Here is a 21,427-nt window from a genome sequence, read left to right as displayed (position 1 = left end):
CTGGGATAAGAGATTTGTGGCAGAAATTCAGTTTAGATCCTATCACTTGCTCAAAAATTTGATCCTTGTTACCTACTATTAAGTTCAAATGCTTTAGCCTAATATTAGTGAACAACATACTACTTTAGTTCCAGCCAACCACACTTTTTTCTGTTACTCTGTTTGGCAGCCAGAAAGAAGTCCTTCTCTTTGCCCCATATTTTCCTCCCTTAGCTTATTCAGACAACCCACTCCCACCCCCAGGTGCTCTCATCTCTCCCCATCTATGGGAATCCTGCCCATTTTTCAAGCCCAGCTCTGCCCTCCCACACTCTTTTCTGATACAGGTCCTCTCTCTCTACTGCTGTTCCACTAATGGCCCTTTAAATATTGGACCATGAAGTATAGTTATTTTATTCTTTCTTATTCATGCCTTAAGAAGAATAAAGCTCTTTTAAGATCTTTTCTTTGACTTCGGATTTCTGCAGTTTCAATACAATGTAGATGGTATGGATCTAGTTTTGTTTCTTAAATCTGAGACTTCATGCCTTTTGAAAGTTCTGAAAATTTCTGAGGCATTATCTCTTTGAATATTGTCTGTTTGCATTTTATTATCTCCTTTTAGAACTCCTATATGTCAGATCTTTTCATTTAGTCCTCAGTATCACTTCACTTTTCTTTGGTATTTTTCATCTCACTATTTCTCTGAGTTGCCTTCTGGCTGTTTCCTGTGTTCTAGTTTTTTACTTTTTCTTCAGCTGTGTCTGATCTATTTTAACTTGTTCATTGAGTTTCATTTCAGTGACTACGTTTTTTATTTTTAGAATTTTTAGTTGATTTGTTTTCAAATCTGCCTGTTATTTTTTTCATGGTATCTCATTCATATGGTTTTGAGGTTTTCTTTTATATTCATAATCATTTTAAGTATACTTTCTTTATAGTGTCTGTCTGATGGTTCTTTTATCAGAAGTTCTTTGAGTTCTAAAGCTGTCTTTATTTCATTTGTTGTCTCTCTTATAGTGGATTATTTCCTTTTGTGTTTAGTATTCTTTACTCATCTTTAGTAAGGTTTTGTCTTGGAGTGATCTCATGGCCTAGTGAAGCTGTATTTCTCAAAAGTGGAGATGAATTCTCTACTAGATGCCCTGGCTTGGGCTAATATTTATGTTAATTTTTTTTTGCTTTGAAGTTTCTAAAACACTCAGCTATTATAATTAAAGTGACTGTGAACCCCAACTCCATGTGATTGCAGGCCCAGGGTTCCAGTTCTCAGGGGATACTTTTTTCCTTCTTTTCCCTACTGCCCAAGCAGAGAGACGTTTTCTTGTCTGCTCCATGGGCTGTTAGGTGAATTTTTCCTAGTGTGTCCTTTCCCTGAGGATAAAGTAGCTTCTACTTTATTTGAGGTTTTGGTTCTAGTGTTCCACCTTTTATAAGTCCAAGACCAGCCCTGTTATCATGTGGATAACAAAACCCAGGGCGGAAGTTATTGAAACTTCTTCCCCACCCCATTCACCCCCTTGTAGCCACTATATCAACTTACATGCTACCACTGTGGTTTTCAGTTCCTTCTTTGATCCAGGCACCCTGGGGGTTTCCCTTTCTTTCTTGTGGGTTCAGCTATACATTTAAAATAATTTTTGTTATATTTTAATCTAGCATTTCTAGGTCTTTATCTGGAAAATGTTTAGGTTATATTAAACATTCATCTTGCCTGAACTGGAGTGAATTCTTTAAGGGCAGATATCCTGTATTTCTCTTTTAAAAGTGTTTCCCTGCAACTAGTACCAAGTTGTTCATTACAAGTGGTGAATTTGAGTAACTCAAAGGAAATACTTCTGATCACTCTGAGCATAGGAAGAAATACCCAATACTCTTTAAAAATACATTTGATGACTTATCTTTCATATCAGATATGAACTGGTGCTTCTCCTAAAACCTGTTGATTTTCACCATTAAAATACTTTGTATCTTGGGGCTTCCCTGGTGGTGCAGTGGTTGAGAGTCCGCCTGCCGATGCAGGGAACACGGGTTCGTGCCCCGGTCCAGGATGATCCCACATGCCACGGAGCGGCTAGGCCAGTGAGCCATGGCCGCTGAGCCTGCGCGTCCAGAGCCTGTGCTCCGCGACGGGAGAGGCCACAACAGTGAGAGGCCCACGTACCTGAAAAAAACAAAAAAAAAAACTTTGTATCTTAAATATCTGATGCTTTTCTTTTCTCTTTTGAGCTATTTACTGCATTGTTCCCATTGTTGGTTTTCCCTGTTCTGTTCAGAAACAAAATATCTGGGAATATTTTTTTACATAATTTCTAAAACATCCATGAATTTTCTTATGTGAAATTCCCTCATATCTATATCAGTCTATTTGTAACTCCCTGTTTCAGCTCTGTCTTTTTTTTTTTTTTTTTTTTTTTTGGCTGCGTTGGGTCTTTGTTGCTGCACGTGGGCTTTCTCTAGTCGTGGCGAGTGGAGGCTACTCTTTGTTGCGGTGCGCGGGATTCTCATTGCGGTGGCTTCTCTTGTTGTGGAGCACGGGCTCTAGGTGCACGGGCTTCAGTAGTTGCAGCACGTGGGCTCAGTAGTTGTGGCTCACGGGCTCTAGAGTGCAGGCTCAGTAGTTGTGGCACACGGGCTTAGTTGCTCCGAGGCATGTGGGATCTTCCCGGACCAGGGCTCGAACCCATGTCCCCTGCATTGGCAGGCAGATTCTTAACCATTGCACTGCCAGGGAAGACCCTGGACCTTCTTTTTGTCTGTCTGGTCTGACCTCCTCAGAGATCTGCAAGAAATTTCATAAATGCCACCCTTCATGGGAGGCAAGGAGCTGAATATTCAAAACCCTTGATTTCCCAGCACCCTTTGTAGCTAGTTTTCAGTCAGGAACCTTGGCTTCATGAATCAGCTATGTGCCCAGCATTTTGAGTCCAGGCCTAGTGAGGCAGAGGCAGGGAATTCCAAAAATCTTCTTGGGCCTACGTAGGGGTGCCAGCTGCAGTATGTGGATGGTGTCCATGACAGCAGCGTCCTCATCAGTCTAGGTTTGCAGTGTGATTTGGGGGCATTGTTTCTGGCCTCTGAACTTTGTTCTTGAATCCTCCTGGATTTTGATGAGTAACCCAATACCTTTTTTTTTTAATTAAACTTTGTAATTTGAGAGATTGTAGACTCACATGCAGTTGTATAAAATAACACAGTTTTCTTGACTCTTTGACCCAGATTCCCCTTATGGTAACATCTTGCAGTATCATAAATAAAGTTTTACAAATATTTGTGTACAGGCTTTTGTGTGAATGTAAGTGTGTGAGCTTGTGTGGGGTTTTTTTGGGGGGGCGGGGGTGGGCCTTGTCGCGCATCTTGCAGGATCTTAGTTCCCCAAGCAGGGATTGAACCCTATCCACAGCAATGAAAGCACTGAGTCCTAACCACTGGACCACCAGGGAATTCCCATAAGTGTGTCATTTTTGTGTGAACAGGTTTTCTATTGCTACTGTAACAAATTACTACAAGTGTAGCTGCTTACATAGCACAAGTTTATTGTCTTACAGTTTTGCAGACTGGAAGTCCAACACTGTGGTCTCACCATGCTAAAATCAAAGCAGGTCTGAGTTCCTAGTGAGTGTAGGACTAAGGTCCTCATTTTCTTGCTTTCAGCTATGGACCTTCCCAGCTTCTAGAGATCATCCACATTCCTTGGCTCATGGCCCCCTACTGTTTTAAAAGCCAGCAGCAACTGGTTGATTCCCTCTCAAACTGTGAAGGTCTACTCCTTCCTTCATCTCATCTCTAACCCAGCTGAGAAGGGGTCTCCACTTTTAAGGACTCCTTTGATTAGATTGGGCCCAGATTGATAATCGAGGATAATCTCCCCTATCTCAAGGTCCATACCCTTAATCACATCTGCAAAGTCCTTTTTGCATGTAAGGTGAGATAACTAATTCATAGATTCCAGGAGGGTAGGAAGTAAGTATTTTTTTGGGGGGGTGGTAGTCATTATTCTGCTCACCACAATTAAAATTTCATTTCTCAGAGGTAAATGTTCTGAGAGGGGTCAGTTGCTGGGTCATGTGGTAATTGAATGTATAGTTTTTATAAGAAACTGCCGAACTTTTCCAAAGGGGCTGTACTATTTCACATTTCCAGCAGCAGTGTGTAAGGGATTTTAGTTTCTCTGCATCCTTGTCAACATTTGGCATGGTCATTATTTTTTATTTTAGCCACTCCAGTAGGTGTGTAGTGATATATATTTCCCTAAGGTGTTAAATACCTTTTCATGTGCTCTTCTGCCATATATATATCCTCTTTGGTGAAATGACTGTTCATGTCTTTTGCCCATTTTCTAACCGGATTGTTTGGACTTTCGAGTTTTAAGAGTTGTCTGTAAATTCTAGATACTTGTCCTTTATCAGATATGTGGTTTGCAAATCCTTTCTTCCAGTGTGTAGCTTGTCTTATCCTTTTAAGAGGATCTTTCACAGGGCATATATTTTTAATTATGGTGAAGTCCAATTTATCAGTTTCTCCTTTTATGGATTTTACTTCCAGTGTCAAGTCTAAGAATTTTTGTATAAGGCATGATTTTTAATTACTTTATTTTATTTTATTTATTTTTTCCTATGCTGTCCTACTTCTAGCACCATTTGTTGAAAAGGCTGTCTTTGAATTGCTTTTGCCCTTTTGTCAAAAATCAGTTTGGCTTATGGTTCTGTTTCTGGGTTCTCTGTTCCATTGACATGTGTCTATCCCACAATCTTGATTACTGACCTATAAAATAAATCTTGAAATCTGGTAGGCTGATTTCTCCCACTTTATTATTTCTTTTCAGAAGTATTTTTTTAAACAATTTTAGTTCCTTTACCTTTTCTTATGAATTTTAGAATAATTTTGTCTGTATCTACAAAAACTCTGGGATTTTGATAGGAATTGCATTAAACCTTATTATGGACTGAATTGTGTCCCCCTCCCCCCCAAAATTTATATTTTGAAGCCTTAACCCCCAATGTGACTGTATTTTGGGATAAGGTATTAAGGAGGTAACTAAGGTTAAATGAGGTCATAAAGGGTGGGTCCTAATCCAGTAGGACCCCTCTCCTTATAAGAAGAGGAAGAGGGACTTCCCTGGTGGTCCAGTGGTTAAGACTCCGGCTCCCAATGCAGGGGGCCTGGGTTCAATCCCTGGTCAGGGAGCTAGATCCCACATGATGCAACTAAGATCCTGTGTGCCATGCAACTAGGACCTGGTGCAGTCAAATAAATAAATAAATATTAAAAAAAAAAAAAAAAGAGGAAGAGACACCAGAAACCTCTCTTTCCAAACATTCACAGAGAAGAGGCCATGTGAAGACACAGCAAGAAGGTACCTGTTTGCCAGCTAGGAAGAGAGGTCTTACCTTGATCTTGGATTTGCAGCCTCCAGAGCTGTGAGGAAATGCCTTTCTGTTGTTTTAAATCACCTGTCTGTGGTATTCTGTTATGGCAGCCCAAGCAGACTAATACAGACCTATACGTCAATCCAAGGGGAATCGATATCTTTACTATACTGAGTCTTCCAATCAGTGAACATTGTATGTATCTCCATTTATTTAGATCTTTGTTTTTTTATCAGCATTTTGCAGTTTTTAGCATTTAAGTTCTGTACGTGTTTTGTTAGATTTGTACCTAATTTTCATTTTCTTTTGACTGATTATAAATGGTATTGTATTTTTTAAATCAATCTTTATCTTCAGTAACATTTTTCTGTTCTACAGTCTATGTTGTCTGATAACAGTATAGCCACTCCAGCTCTCTCTTTTTAATTGACTTTATTATTTTTAAAAATTTGGCCGTGCTGCGTGGCTTGCAGGATCTTAATTCCTCAACCAGGGATTGAATCTGTGCCCTCAGTAGTGCAAGTATGGAGTCTTAATCACTGGACTGCCCCGGGAATTCCCTGGTATTGTTTTTTTTTTATATATTTATTTATTTTTTTATATCTGGCCGCATCGGGTCTTAGTTATGGCACACGCGATCTTCCATTGCGGCATGCAGGCTCTTCGTTGAGGCATGTGGGCTTCTCTCTAGTTGTGGCATGCAGGCTCAGTAGTTGTGGCGCAGGGGCTCTCTAGTTGTGGCACTCGGGTTCCAGAACGCGTGGGCTCTGTAGTTGTGGTGCATGGGCTCAGTAATTGTGGCGCACAGGCTTAGGTGCTCCGTGGCATGTGGGACCCTAGTTCCCCTATCAGGGATCGAACCTGCGTCCCCTGCATTAGAAGGTGGATTCTTAACCACCGGACCACCAGGAAAGTCCACTGGTATTGTGTTTTTAATTTCAGTGTCCACATGTTCATTGCTAGTATATAGAAATATAATTGATTTTTGTGTGTTTATCTTGTATCCTGCAACCTGTCTGAACTCACATATTACTTCTAGGATTTTTAAAAATAGACTCCTTGGGGTTTTTAGGTAGTTAATCATTATTGCAAATAGGGACAGTTTCATCCTTTATTCTCTCTGTATGCTTTTTCCTTTTCTTGCCTTATTACTCTGGCTCAAACTTATAGCGCTGTGTTGAATAAGAGCAATGAGAGCAGACATTCTTGTTTTGTTCCCAGTCTTAGGGAGAAACATTCAGTCTTTCACTATAATGTGTAAGTTAGCTGTAGGCTTTTTGTAGATGCTTTTAATCAAGTTGAGTAAGTGCCCCTCTGTTTCTGATTTTTTTCAGGGTTTTTATCTTTCACTATAATGTGTAAGTTAGCTGTAGGCTTTTTGTAGATGCTTTTAATCAAGTTGAGTAAGTGCCCCTCTGTTTCTGATTTTTTTCAGGGTTTTTATCGTGGGTGGGTGTTAAATTTTGTCAATTGCTTTTTCTGTATATGTTGATATAGTCAAGTGATTTGTTTTCCTTTAGCTTGTTAATATGGATAATGTTGATTTATTTTTTTTAATTGAGCCTTATTGTCATGCAATTCACATACCATACACTTCACCCATTTAAAGTGTACACATCAGTGGTTTTTAGTAGAGTCACAGAGTTTTGCAAACATCACTGTGACCAATGTGAGATAATTTTCATCTCCTCAGAAAGAAATCCTGTACCCGTTAGCTGTCACTTCCCATTTCCTTCCCCCACCCCCCCATTCCTTCCACTTCCAGCTTAGGCAACCACCAGTCTGTTTCTTTCTCTATGGATTTGCCTATTTTGAACATTTCGTGTAAGTGGAATCTATAATACATGGTCTTTTGTTTCTGGCTTTTTCACTTAGCATAATATTTTCAAGTTTCATTCATTTTGTAGCATATTTCAGTATTTCATTTCTTTTTATTGCCACATAATAGTCCATTGTATGGATATCCATTCATCAGTTGATGGACATTCAAGTCAGTTTCCACTTTTTGGCAATTGTGAATAATGCTATAAACATTTGTGTACAAGTTTTTCTGTGGACGTGTGTTTTCATTTCTCTTGGGTGGGAGTGAGTGGGATCATATGGTAACTGTGTTTAACTATTTGAGGAGCTTCCAGACTGTCTTCCAAAGCAATTGCATTGTTTTACATTTCCACAAAGGTTCTATTTTCTACATCCTCATCAGCACTGTCTTTTTGATCATAGCCATCTTTGGGGGTGTGAAGTGCTGTCTTATTGTAATTTTGATTTGCAATTCCCAGGTGGCTGGTAATGTTGATCATCTTCATGTGCTTATTAGCCATTTGTATATCTTTTTTTGAGAAGTCTATTCAAATCTGTTCCCCATTTTTTAAAAAAATAAATTTATTTATTTATTAAATAAATTTATTTATTTTATTTTTGGCTGTGTTGGGTCTTTGTTGCTGCGCGTGGGCTTTCTGTAGTTGCAGCGAGTGGGGGCTACTCTTCGCTGTGGTGTGCAGGCTTCTCATGGCAGTGGCCTCTCTTGTTGCAGAGCATGGGCTCTAGGCGCGCGGGCTTCAGTAGTTGTGGCACATGGGCTCAGTAGTTGTGGCTCGTGGGCTCTAAAGCACAGGCTCAGTAGTTGTGGCGCAAGAGCTTAGTTGCTCTGCGGCATGTGAGATCTTCCTGGATGAGGGCTTGAACCCGTGTCCCCTGCATTGGCAGGCAGACTCCTAACCACTGCGCCACCAGAGCAGCCCCTAATAAATTTATTTATTTTATTTTGGGCTGCATTGGGTCTTCGTTGCTGCGCGCGAGCTTTCTCTAGTTGCAGTGAGCGGGGGCTACTTTTTGTTGTGATGTGCTGGCTTCTCATTGCGTTGGCTTCTCTTTTTGCAGAGCATGGGCTCTAGGTGCACAGGCTTCAACAGTTGTGGCTTGCGGGTTCTAGAGTGCAGGCTCAGTAGTTGTGGTGCACGGGCTTAGTTGCTATGTGGCATGTGGGATCTTCCCGGACCAGGGCTCGAACCCACGTCCCCTGCATTGGCAGTCGGATTCTTAACCATTGTGCCACCAGGGAAGCCCCATTCCCCATTTTTAATTGTGTTGTCTTTTTATTATTGAGTTGTAAGAGTTCTTTATATATTCCAAATACAGGCTTCTTATCAGATATATTATTTATAAATACTTTCCCTCATTCTGTGGTTTATCTTTTCACTTTCATGTCCTTCGCAGCATAGTTGTGTTGTTTTTTTTTTTTAAATGAAATCCTTAATCTTTGTTATTTTTTTGTCACTTGTGCTTTTGGTGTCTTAGCTAAGAAACTGTTGCCTAACCCAAGATCACAAATATTAATGCTTATGTTTTCTTCCAAAAGTTTTATAGCTTTAGTGCTTACATTTAGGTTTTGCATAATTTTGAGTTAATTTTTGTGTATGGTATGATGTAGGAGTCCAGCTTCCTTCTTTTGCCTGTGGATATCTAGTTGTTTCAGTTGTTAACATTTTTGAAAAAAGGTATTTCCCCATTGAATTGTATTGGTACTTTGGTCAAAAATTAATTGACCTTAATTAGGTTTATCTCTGGGTTCTGTTCTGTTGATGTATATATCTGTCCTTATGCTAGTATACATTGATTAATTTTCAAATGTTGAGCTTTTATCCCTGGAATAAATCCCACTTGGTCATGGTGTATAATTCTTTATATGTATATATATATATATATATATATATATATATATTATTGAATTCTATTGGCTAATATTTTGTTAAGGATTTATGAGGGAATGTTGGTATTTGTTTTCTCTTCTTTACTCTCTTTATCTGGTTTTGGTATCATAAAATGAATTTGAGAAGTGTTCCCTTCTTTTCTGTTTTCCGGAAGAGATTGTATAAAACTGATGTTAATTCTTGTTTAAATGTTTGGTAGATTCTCCAGTGAAACCATCTGGGCCTAGAGATTTTCTTTTAAGTTCTATTTCCTTAATATTTACAGGGCTTGTCAAATTATCTCTTTCATAGTGGGTGAGTTGTGGTAGTTTGTGTTTTTAGAGGAATTGGCCCATTTTTGTCTAAGTTGTTAAATTTATGTGGGTAGGGTTCTTTGTGGCATTGTCTTATTATTCCTTTGATGTATGTGAGGTTTGTAGTGATAACCGATTTCATTCCCAGTATTGTAATTTGTGTCTTCTATTTTTGTTAATCTTGCTAGAGGTTTGTTGATTTTATGGATCCTTTCAAAGAAGTAGCTCTTTTTTTGTTTCCTTGACTTTTTTTCTCTATTGTCTTTCTGTCTTCAATTTCATTGACTTCTGCTTGTTATTATTTCCTTACTTCTTCTTGCTTTGCATATATATTACTCTTTTTTTTTTTCTTTGGCCACACTGCACCCCTTGTGGGATCTTAGCTCCCCGACCAGGGATTGAACCCAGGCCCTCAGCAGTGAGAGCGCAGAGTCCTAACCACTGGACCACCAGGCAAGTCCCTGTATTACTCTTATTTTACTAGATTTTTGAGGTGAGAGCTTTAGATTGATGATTTAGACTTTCCCTCTTTATAATGTATGTATTTAGTACTACAGATTTCCCTCCTGCACTGCTTTAGCTGTACCCCATGAATTTTGTCATGCTGTATTCTGATTTTCATTCAGTTCAATATATTTTTAAATTTCCCTTGAGACCTCCTCTTTGACGCATGCATTATTTAGAAGTGTATTGTTTTGTTTTCATGTGTTTGGAGGTTTTCCTGTTGTCTTTCTGTTGTTGATTCTCATTTGATTGCATTTTTGTTAAGGAACACACTCCTTTTGATTTCACCTCTTTTATTTATTGATTGATTGATTGCTGTTCTGATCTATCTATGAATCTATCTATCTATGTATTTAGGCCGCGTCATGTGGCACACGGGATCTTACCTCCCTGACCAGAGACCTAACCCATGCCGCCTGCAGTGGAAGCACAGAGTCTTAACCACTGGACCGCCAGAGAAGTCCGTCCCCCTCACCTCTTTTAAATTTGTTGACATTAGTTTTATGGCCCTGGATATGGCCTAGCTTGGTATGTGTCCTGTGGACACTTGCAAAGCCCGGTATCTTTTTTTTAAATTTATTTTTGGCTGCATTGGGTCTTTGTTGCTGTGTGTGGGCTTTCTCTAGTTGTGGTGAGCTGGGGCTACTCTTTGATGTGGTACGTGGGCTTCTCATTGTGGTGTGTTCTTTTGTTGCGGAACACGGGCTCTAGGTGTGTGGGCTTCAGTAGTTGTGGCACGTGGGCTCAGTAGTTGTGGCACACAGGCTTAGTTGCTCCATGGCATGTGGGATCTTCCCAGATCAGGGCTTGAACCCATGTCCCCTGCATTGGCAGGAGGATTCTTAACCACTGCACCACCAGGGAAGCCCCCCGTATCTTTTCTTTTCCCCCAATATTTTTTAAATAAATTTCTTTTCTGTCATTATCAGCTAGAGTCAGTGTCTGTGTCTCATCTAAAAACTTTAACTGATATGCCTTTCCAGTGCATCTGTTAAAAGCCTTTATTACAGCACTTGCTGTACTGTACTCGGTCAGTTTACATGTTGGTGTGTACCACTACACTGTGAGCTTGAAGGCATAGGCCTTGTATCTTTTTTTTTTTTTATGTCCACTCTGGTACATGGAAAATAATTTATAGGCATTTATTGGATGCATTAATAAATAAATAGCTTTTATTAATGATCACCATTTTTAAAAAGCCTTAGGTAAACTCAGATCTAAGGAGATTTCATTCTTATCTTTTTGGTTATTTGTATTCTCCTCTCAGTCTTTTTTTTTTTTTTTTTTTGCGGTACGTGGGCCACTCCCGTTGTGGAGCACAGGCTCCGGATGCGCAGGCTCAGCGGCCATGGCTCACGGGCCCAGCCGCTCCGTGGCATGTGGGATCTTCCCGGACCGGGGCACTAACCCGTGTCCCCTGCATTGGCAGGCGGACTCTCAACCACTGCGCCACCAGGGAAGCCCCTCTCCTCTCAGTCTTAATCTTAAAAGCAGAGTGTTTCTGGTTCCACAAGCTTGTGTTCAGCAAGTAACTGACCCTGGAAACAGACTGTAATGTCTATTATGTGATTAGAATGACATTTCATTTCAGCTTAATCATGCCATACTTCAAGCATAGACATGTGGGAAGTTCCTTACTCATTACACAAAACTTATTTCACCACTCCTGCTATTTCCTTTATTTGAGGTTGACTTGTCCTCTTGTTATAGAAGTGTTGTTTCCACAGCAATACATTTCACAATGCACATCTTAAGGGAATATATATATATATATATATTTTTTTTTTTTTGGCTGCGTTGGGTCTTTGTTTCTGTATGTGGGCTTTCTCTAGATGTGAGCAGGGGCTACTCTTCACTGCGGTGCGCGGGCTTCTCATTGTGGTGGATTCTCTTGTTGTGGCTCACGGGCTCTAGAGCACAGGCTCAGTAGTTGTGGCACACAGGCTTAGTTGCTCCGCGGCATGTAGGATCTTCCCAGACCAGGGATCAGACCCGTGTCCCCTGCATTAGCAGGCGGATTCTTAACTACTGCTCCATCAGGGAAGTCAACACAATGCACATCTTTGCAGAGTGAGCAAAAGCTCTGATATGTGCCTGGAAGCCTTGTTTTCTAGTCAGGAAGTACATGGTATTCCCTCAGCCTTTCCTGCACTTAACTTTGTGTTTCCTTTTGGATAACTGTTTGGTGGTTTTCTCCATTTAGTATAGGTGCTGGGTTAAAATGTACCTAAGGGATTTTGCTGTATAATATGCACCATTATTAAAGTGTTCAGGCTGTGGCTGGTGACTGCCAGCGAAGTTGCTGTGTGCTGCAGTAAATGGAGTAGATGTAGGAGATGTTATAGAGACATGAGCTAAACATTCTGTCACTTGGCACAATATCCAATTTATTGCTAAGACAGTTTGGGGTGACTACCTCTTTGTTGCCTTCAGGGACTTTCTTACAGCTTTTACTGCAAAAAAAAAAAAAAAAGAACTGAATGAACTGGGGATGGCCAGTGGGGAAAAGACTTTTTGAAAGATTTCCCTGACTTTCAATTATGAGCATATTTAATGGCTTCATGTTTTTCCTTCTTTCGAACTAAATTGACTAGATTGTACTTGAACACAGGAAGCCCTTTCTCTATCTTTTCTCATATTTAGTTTCTTCACTTCTTTGCCATCTTTTTTCTTTGTTATTTCAGCTAGATGCCTTATTATATGGATATACATTGAAAATATTCAAGAAAGGGGTGAGACGTAAATAAGGCAAGATTGCAGAGAGATAGGATATCATTTTAGTTGTGGTTAGCATCCCTTCATCTCATTTATAAATAATAAAACTAGAAGAAAATACGTTGAAGAGATTCATGTGGACTCACATCAAGAATTATAGAGAACATTTTAGTGATAATTCCCCATATTCCAAGCTTCATTATTTTCTCAGTCTTCATCTATTCTGAAGATGTATTAAACAGCATCCATTGAGTGCTTTTTGGTTCCCCATAACATTTGACTTTTTTGACAGGGAGTAGGTTAGTTATCACAGGAGCCTTAGTGTCAGTTCAGTGAGTTTTAATGATTGTATATATCCATGTAGCCACCACCTGAAATAAGGTGTAGTATGATTCCATCACCCCAGAAAGCTTCCTCATGCCTTTTTCTAGTTGGTTCTCTTCCCCAGCCCCCTCGCACCCTCTGCCCCAGGCAACCACTCATTTTTATTAATGATAGATTCGTTTTCCTACTCCAGAACTTCATGTAAATCAAATATGTTGTGTAACTCTTTTGTGCTTGGCTTCTTTTACTCAGCATAATGTGTTTTAGACTCACCCAAGCTGCTGTGTCATATTCATTCCTTTTTATTTCCATTGTATGAGAATATACCAGGTTATCCATCCTGTTGATGGATTGTTTCCAAATCTTTTTGAAGACATATGTTTTTATTTCTCTTGGGTAAATAAATACCTAGGAATAGGATTTCTAGGTCATAGGGTAGATGTGTGTTTAATGTAAAAACAGACTGCCAAACAGATCTCCAAAATGATTGTATTATTTTATATTCCTGCCAGCAGTGTATGAGAGTTCCACTTGGTACATATCCTGGTACGTGTTTGGTTTTGTCAGTCTTTATTTTAGTGGGTGTGAAATGGTATTTCCTTCAGTTTTCATTTGCATTGCTCTGAAAACTGATAATACTGACGTCTTTCCATGTGCTTATTGGCCATTTGTATATATTCTTTTATGAAATGTCTCCTCCAGTCTCATTTTTTATTCAGTTGTTCATCAGTTTGTTGTTGAATTGTAGGAGTTCGTTATATATTCTGGATATGTGTGCTTTGTCAGATATAAATGCTATTATTGAGTATTTCTTTTTATGGTGTGTTTTGATGAGCAGAAATTTAAAATTTTGTTCAAATTTATCTCTTATTTTTTCTTTTATGGTTAGTGCTTTTTGTGTCCTAAGAAGTCTACCTATCCTGAGGTTGAGATAATTTCTCCTTTCCTTCTTTCCTTTTTTTTTTTTTAAAGAACCCGTATCATTCTGGCTTGTATGTTTAGGTTTTTGATGTCTTGATCATTTTTATATTTAAACAGTTGCTTAAAAAATTCAAACAATGCAGAAAAATATAGAAAACAAAATGAAAGTTAATAGTTTGATGTTTCTCTTTCTAGGCCTCCTCTGTCCAGTACAGTCCTCACTAACCATATGTGGCTGCTGAGCATTAAAATGTGGCTAGTCTAAATTGAGATGTGTTTTAAGTGTAATGTATGCACTAATTTTTGAACAGTTAGTAAGAAAAAAATAAGCAAACTATCTCAATTTTTGTACCAATTTCATTATTGAAATGGTAACATTTTAAATTTATTGGGTTAAATAGAATAAATGATTAAAATTCACTTCACCTTTACATTTTTAATATGGATACTATAAAATTTTAAATTATATATGTGACTCTCATTTGTTGTTTCCATTATATTTCAATTGAATAGCTCTGTTCTAGACCTTTCCCTAAGCATTTAGTAATCTTTGTATCTGTGCTGGGAATTTTTTTTTCACATATAAAAGGTAGTTTTACTTACAAAAATGGAGTCATCCAAGCCTGTTTTCCTGAAATTTGTCATTTTTGCTTAAAAACATAAATACCCACTGACACATATCATGTTAGTGCCTGTATTGATAGATTTATCTGATATTCCTGTTAATGGCTGCATAGTGTTCTGTATCGGATGTTCTGTAATTTATACAACCATTTCCCTATAGGGACATTTAGTTTATTTACCGTTTTGCTTTTTTTTTTTTTTTTTTTTTGTGGTACGCGGGCCTCTCACTGTTGTGGCCTCTCCTGTTGCGGAGCACAGGTTCCGGACGCACAGGCTTAGCGGCCATGGCTCACGGGCCTAGCCGCTCCGCGGCACGTGGGATCTTCCCCGACTGGGACACGAACTCGTGTCCCCTGCATCGGCAGGTGGACTCTCAACCACTGCGCCACCAGGGAAGCTCTACCGTTTTGCTTTATGGTAAATAGTGTGTTCGTAGACGCTGCTTCATATTTAGAAAGGTGATAAAAACTCATTAGAGTTTTCTTCTCAAATAGAAATGGTTATCGCAGCTAGGATGGGTGAATTGTGTAGAGGAAGTCAAGGTTCCCTTGTAAAGGACAAAATGGCTTCAGAGCTCTAATCAGAACAGTCTTAGGGGAGCAGACCCTTTAAATACAGTGTATTTCTCCTGCTGGAGTTCAAACTGCCTCTCTTTTGTTCATGATCAGTTAGTTACACAGCAAGTTTACGCTGGATGGAGGGTCACAAAGAAAAAGAAGCCAGAATTCTGTGCCTTGGCTTAGGAGAGTTTTTAATGCCCACTGTGTAAAAGTTCTTTTGAAAAACTCTTCTCTTCTGCAATTATTTTCCTTTTTGTCTGAGCAAAACAACTTTCCTAATATTTATAAAACTTAGTATATGGCCAGTCATTTTGTGGGAAGAAAGTCCCATAAGAGAACCAATTAGTAAGCGTTAGGAAGAACAAGTGAGATGAGATTATTCAAATATACTTTGGTCAGTTTAACATCTGTTTGTGAGTGTTGAAATGGGCCAGCATGTTATTTCCATAAATGTGACCTGGGAAATGTGCCTTCTTTTCAATTAGCACATGTAACTGATAAATCCAGACCTTGAAGTAGCTTTTAGAGGAAGGGAGGGAAGTGGACAGATGGGAGCAGCTGCTCCAGCAGAGGTGTGTCAAGCAATTCATCACCGTTTTATCTCCAGGCCAGAATTGTTTCAGTTCCTAAACTGGGAATTGAGTCTATGATCTGACTCCATGCCTAGGAATTCCTTTAAAACAGCAAGGTCATGAACTTTATCTTAAGACTGCTAAAGTTAATTTCCCTTTTCAGTTAGCAGTTTGCCTTTAGAATTTTGGAACTAAAATGTTTCCTTGCTGAGGCTTTTATTTTCCCCTTCCCTGACAAATGTTCTGGCTTATTTAGGATTCAAAAAGGCTTTTGAAGGGTGTTTGAATGTGTGTGTTCTTTTAAATTTGTGGGGTACAGAGGTGCCAGGAATAAAAGTTAGCACTCCTTGTGTTAAAATATGATGATTTTATTGTATTTTTCCATGAAACAAAACCTGGAAGGAAGTTTTTGTCTTGTTTTATTTTTTAAATTTCTTGGCTGCTCTGCACAGTGTGTGGGATCGTAGTTCCCTGACCAGGGTTCAGATCTGCACCTGCTGCAGTGGAAGTGTGGAGTCTTAACCACTGGACCGCCAGGGAAGTCCCTGGAAGGAAAAGTTGAATGAACTTTGCAAGCAGTTTAAAAAGTAGAATTATTTCCAGATCTTAAACCCTGGATTGAGGCACAACTAGAGTGCTGCTCTTAGATTTTCTGTTGATTCTTTCATGAAGTTATTTGATGCTCAGAGCCTGGTCTGAGTCTTTTTTAAATTTCTAGTTATGATTGGATTTTGGAACCATTTTGCAGGCAACTATATATTGCTTCCTTAGAGAACTGGAAAGTTCCACTGATCTGGGTCCTTTGGCAGTAAGTTGACACTTTGTTGAGGCTAGTCAGCACTCCTGGCTGGAGGCTTGAAATTGCCGGTGTGTGCCTCCTGCCAGTGTTGAGTTATTCGTGAACAAATATAAAAACCATATATATCTGAATTTTGTTACCACTAGATTGTGTTCACTTTTCTTTTTATTTATTTGAGGATTCTTAGCTCTTGGTCAGACTCTTCTTATAGCTTTTTTTTGGCTGTGTTGCACCTTCGTTGCTGCGCGTGGGCTCTCTCCAGTTGTGGTGAGCGGGGGCTACTCTTTGTGGCGGTGTGCAGGCTTCTCATTGTGGTGGCTTCTCTTGTTGCGGAGCACGGGCTCTAGGTGCGCGGGCTTCAGTAGTTGTGGCACGTGGGCTCAGTAGTTGGGGCTCGCAGGCGCTAGAGCGCTGGCTCAGTAGTTGTGGTGCACGGGGCTTAGTTGCTCTGCAACTTGTGGGATCTTCCCAGACCAGGGCTCGAACCCGTGTCCCCTGCATTGGCAGGCGGATTCTTAACCACTGTGCCACCGGGGAAGCCCTATAGCTATTATTTTGAGCATCTTGTGTTTATAATAGAGAGAAGAAAATACTGTCGTGAATGTTCCTGTTGCTGGCTCCTTCTTTGCAAGTAGGTAGAGTATAATCATGTGCTTTTGACTTGGGCAGTTCTGCCATGAAAATGCAGTTTTCCGCTTGAGTTGTAGCCACTCCATGCCACAGGGACTGGCGCGTGCCCACAGGCAAAGCAATATAACTGGGCTCTCTCAGCCGCCTCCCTTCTTCTGGCATTTGACTCCACTCCAATGTCTGGCTGGTTTTTGTTGCTCTTTAGTGCCTTTAAATACTTGTTTTTCATGTTTTGTCCAGAGTTTATCATTGTTACCTGACTGTGGGAGGGTTAGTCCAAAAAAGACACTCCACTATTACTGTGTTATTTCATTTAAAAATAGCTTCTCTCTTTACTCTCCTACCACAGGTATGTGTTTAACCTTGCCATTCAGCTTCATCTATGACAGGGACTTGCCAGGCGGTCCAGTGGTTAAGGCTCCATGCTTCCAATGCAGGGGGTGCGGGTTCGATCCCTGGTTGGAGAACTTAGATCCCACCTGCCACATGGTATGGCCAAAAAAAACAAAAACAAAAGCAAAAAAAAAAAACTTCAGCTATGACATATACATTATAATTACTTTCTGAAAATTCTTTATGGGCTTTGAGTAGTACTACATACTAATACATTAAATGTTTAAGGTGCTATAGAAAAACAACTAGCCAGTCACCATGGTGAAATTTGTGTTGTGTTGATGGCCAAATAACCCACAGCACATTGTAGCCACAAGTAAGTAACTTGGTTTCCATCTCATCGCCAATATACTCAAAACACACTGTAAAACATTTACCAAAATGATAAAAAAAAAAAAAAAAGATGGTATTGATGAACCTAGTGGCAGGGCAGGAATAAAGACGTAGACAGAGAATGGACTTGAGGACATGGGTGGTGGGGAAGGGGAAGCTGGGGCAAAGGGAGAGTGGCATGGACATATATACACTACGAAATGTAAAATAGCTAGTGGGAAGCAGCTGCATAGCACAGGGAGATCAGCTCGGTGCTTTGTGATCACCTAGAGGGGTGGGATAGGGAGGGTGGGAGGGAGACTCAAGAGGGAGGAGATATGGGGATATATATATATGTATAGCTGATTCACTTTGTAATAAAGCAGAAACTAACACCCCATTGTAAAGCAATTATACTCCAATAAAGATGTATTTAAGAAAAATGATGCAGTAGATGACCAGGGTTTAGTAGTGTTAAAAGTGAACAATTGACGTACATTTATAAATGCCTAGATTAGTGGTTCTCAAACTATTTGGTCTTAGGACTTCTTTACATTCCTAAAAGTTACTGAGAACCCAAAGAGCTTTTGATATCTGTTACTGTATTAGAAATTAAAACTAAGAAATTTAAAACATTTATTTTCAAGTAGTAATAAACTCATTACATGTTAGTAAAACTAACATTTTTATGGAAAATAAGTATATTTTCCAAAACAAAAAAAAAGAATTCAGAAGAATGGCCTTGTTTCACATTTAGTTTAGTATTATCTCTAGAAAGATACTTAGGCAACTAATAACAGTATTTGTCTCAGGGGAGACAGGATTTGGTAACTGGAAGACAGGAGAGAGAAGGGAGACATATTTTCAAATACTTTTTGAATGTTGTGCCTTGTACATTGATTACCATTTTTTAAAAAGTAAATTATTAAATAAAGCCCTTATCTTCTGGCAGAAAGGTACTTAAAATAATAGATTTTTAAAAATTATTTTAGGTACATTTATTTTGAGGGGAGAAGAGCCTCAGGAGACACTTCTTCAATCTAAATTCGGTTCCCACTGTCTTTATCTCTCATAGCCCCTTTTCTAACGAAAGAATCTTACAAAACATTCTTTTCTTTTGTAGCACTTACCTGAATTTGTAATTACATGGATTTTCTTGTATATTTTATTTTTTCAGCTCTCTGCTCCCTCACTAGACTGTTAGCTCCCTGAGGGCATGAATCAAATCTGTTCACTATTCTCAATCTAGTACTTGGTTTATAATGGTTTGTCAGTATATATTTATAAAATGAATGAATGAGGATCTGTGGGCAACTCACATCAGTTTCCCATTTGTCAATGCTGAGCAGTTCTGGACAGTTGCCAGAATATAGATATCCTGCCCAAATACCATTTTTGTGTGGGTAAAAAGCTTCCTGCATTTGTTCAGGCTCCCCATAGATTGTATACTAGATGAGCAGTAAGTATTTAGTAAGCATTTTAAAGGTGAGTGTCACAAGAGGGGGCCACAAAAAGGTTTTGTGCTCAGACTTTCATACGTGAAACCATTTTGCTATTTTAAAGATTTTCTTCTCCATCTCATTCTTTGATTTGTTATGTTTTTCTCTAAATAAAATAAACATTAAAAAAAAGACCAAATCTGACTCTAATGCTGGAATAAAGAGCATTACACCAAACATTTCTGCATGCCTAGATGAAGTTGGCCAAACGTTTCATCTGTTTCCTTGTGGTGGTTCTTATAGTATTCTTAGCTCATTCACCGCTGGGTTGTCAGAGGCAAGCAGCTGGATTTCAAAGCCAGCAGTTTGTTCATACAGCTACAAGACCCTCCATTGCCGCAAGATCTCCCACTGCCATAGTAATAAGAGCTAGTGCTCTTGCTGTAGCCATTGAGGTCCACTCCTGCCCTTGCCTCAGGTTCCATGTAGTTTCATTATTTATAAAAAGGATTATCGCCTCTTCTGTGCAAAACAGTGGAGCAGAAGGTTTATAATCATTACTAGGAAGATGCACAGTGAAGGGTAGTTTCATAGTAAAGTAATTTGTTTCCCTTTTATAAACAGATCTTTAGCTTAGGTTTGCTTAATAAGTATAGGAATGAAGAGCAGAGTGTACTCTTCTGGAAGGTACCTCAGCTCATAGCTTGTTTTATAGATTGTGCCAAACTTTATTTTTGAGCTATGGTGAACATATTTTCCAAACCAAAAATCAGCATACCTGCTCCGCCATTTTTTTTTAATTGTAGATTTACTTACCAGAAGAGTTGTACAGTGGTATAAAAAATAAGTCAACAACATGGATGAACCTGAAAGGCATTATGCTACGTGAAATAAGCTTCATGGGTTTTTGTTTTCTTTTTTTTCCTAAATGAACACCTTTGCCCCACCCTCCAAAGAAAAGTCAAATGTAGTTATACTTTAAGGAGTAAAGTAAAAGTTGGGATGGGATTGTTCAGGAAAATCCAGGACATAGGGATGCCTTTCCTAGAAGGAAGACGGGAGGTTGACTCTTCAAAAGAGTGGAAAGCTGTATTTTAATTTCCACTTTACTGATCTTTCAGCACAATGTTGGCATCAACACTCCTAGAGCTGTAGCCTGGCCCCACCTCTCTACCCAAAGTAGGATGCTACACCACAGACTAAGCAAAAACCATTGGTCCATATAGAGACTTCCTTTTGGTTATGAAGATCATTTTTGCATTGAAGCCTGTACGGCAGAGAAGTAAAAATAGAGTATAGTAGTGACCCAGGCCTGTCCCACGACTGTCATCACCTAATTTGTAGAGATCATACACTCTAGGAAATAGCAGGCGTTTGATGGCGGCAAAAGCACCTCTGGGAAAGAATAACTTCGTTGAATACTTGGGTTTTTCTGAGTTTCTTCATCTAATACAAATAACTTCCTGTAGGTATGGGAATTATTGGTCAAGACAGGCTCTTTTGCTTGTTTTTCTAGGCCTTGCTTCCAGTCCATGCCATAGTTGCACATTGCAGAATAGGAGAAGGAAGAGGGCAACGAAGTAACAAAAGTTCTGAAAACAAATACAAGGAAACTAGGGGAACCAAAGAGGAAACAGACATGAGAAATTCAGAAAGAACCCAGACTAGTAGAGAACATGCCCATGTGTTATTTTCCATGGTATATTTATGGAGGCTACAGGTGCCTTGGGAGTTCTATTGTGTATTGTAAATGTTTCATTCTCTGAGCTTTTCTAATCGTTATCCCTTTCTAAGTCTTTGTAATATCTGACCTAACATTCTGTTTGAGATGGGATTTTTAGTTCCTGCTGGACCTCTTCTTGTCCCAAAGTAGCAAAGTCTAACACTGATAGCAGTATCACTCTGGGAGCATTTATGGGGACCTGAATCTATGACTTAAACCCAGAATTTCACCTGTGAAAGTTCTCATTACTGGGTAGTGGCTGGGTATTTTCATTGTGCAGAGGGCCATGTTTTTATGATGAGGTCATAAGCCCCAGGACAGCGGGAACCCAGTCTGTTTGGTTGACTCACCTCTGTATCAGCAGCACCCAGAAGAATTTATGTTAGAAATAGGCACTCAATAAATATTTGTTGAATTAATGAATGATTTTAGGAAGGAGATTAGGGAATGGGTGGTAGGATATTTGAAAGGACAGCCAAAAATGAATCTTAACACTAAAGAATTTGGATTAATATTACTGGAAACCATGAGGGCAATCAACTGCTATTTCTTACTTTTTA

At 39.3% G+C, this 21,427-nt stretch overlaps 1 protein-coding gene across 6 annotated transcripts in view; it reads left to right on the top strand.

The window, feature by feature from the left end:
* The window catches only part of CFDP1 (chromatin remodeling protein CFDP1), a 145,273-nt gene that overhangs the window by 54,964 nt on the left and 68,882 nt on the right, over positions 1–21,427 (top strand). Inside the window, exon 7 of one of the 6 annotated variants that reach the window (XR_016391025.1) lies at positions 1–21,427. This exon is cut by the window's left edge and continues 7,409 nt beyond it. The exons of the other annotated variants lie outside the window; for them this stretch is intronic. The gene's annotated coding sequence lies outside the window, so the exon portion shown is untranslated. 6 annotated transcript variants of the gene reach the window in all.

This window comes from Delphinapterus leucas, chromosome 20 (genome assembly GCF_059928025.1).
Source record: "Delphinapterus leucas isolate spDelLeu-1000000601 "Yukka" chromosome 20, BTC_Dleu_Yukka2, whole genome shotgun sequence".
NCBI classification, from domain to species: domain Eukaryota; kingdom Metazoa; phylum Chordata; class Mammalia; order Artiodactyla; family Monodontidae; genus Delphinapterus; species Delphinapterus leucas.
Note: the sequence above shows the minus strand (reverse complement) of the source record. Positions and strands in the feature narration are given on the sequence as shown.